The sequence below is a fragment of the Petaurus breviceps genome, unplaced genomic scaffold, assembly GCF_028583685.1.
Source record: "Petaurus breviceps papuanus isolate PSGF00001 unplaced genomic scaffold, PetGlider_PUasm1.0 218, whole genome shotgun sequence".
In the NCBI taxonomy this organism is placed as follows: Eukaryota; Metazoa; Chordata; class Mammalia; order Diprotodontia; family Petauridae; genus Petaurus; species Petaurus breviceps.
The window spans coordinates 2135495-2136304 of NW_027185872.1; positions in this window are offsets into that span (position 1 = coordinate 2135495).

An 810-nucleotide genomic window follows, 5' to 3' on the forward strand; every position below is an offset into this window, starting at 1 on the left:
CTCTCTCTCCCCACCTCTGCCCCCCCCCCATTATACATAAGTAAAGTCTACAAATAACTTTTAAGAAGCATTCTTAATTTTCACCCTGTGGCTTTCCTTGCAGCTGATCCCTCACCTCACATTCACTGTCAAAGGTCCCCTCCAAGTCCATCCTGTGATGGGATCCTTGTGGGCAGTTTTTTCTGCCTGGCCCCCTTTCATGGGCATCCCTAAGATCTCTCCTTTCAGAATGCTAGCCCTCTCCAGCTGGGGATTTGGCTGTTTAACAACCACCCACTTGGCATTTAAGGAAACATCATATCGATATCTTTTTTTATTGTCACCTACATCTCCCAGTGCATCCCTCTCCCCTTAGCCATCCCTTATAATAAAGAAAAAAAAGACACATCAATGAAACATCACCTAGAAGAAGTCTGACATGATATGAAGTCTTTCGTGCTGATCCCCTTTTCTCTTCTGAAAAGAAGAGAGGGCTGGGTCCTTCTTATTGTTTGTTTGTTCTTGGGCTGAGCTTGATCATTAGAATTTTGTAGCATTTCCACTGATCTGATGCTGCTGTTCTTTCTATTTAGAGTTTTTATACTCATGGCATTTATTCTTCTGCTGCTTCTCCCTGGATGGACAATGACTGCGAGGTGTGTTCTCCTCAGGGCTGCTGGCACAGCTGCCCCAAGCTGGCCCCAGTAGTGCAATGGTGATGACCACATAAGCAGAGAGAAGAGGACAGACATGGTGAGGCTGGCAGAAGTTGAATAAACAGGACTTGACAGCTGGGAAAGTGGGACCCATCCAGGAAATGGGCACAGAAAG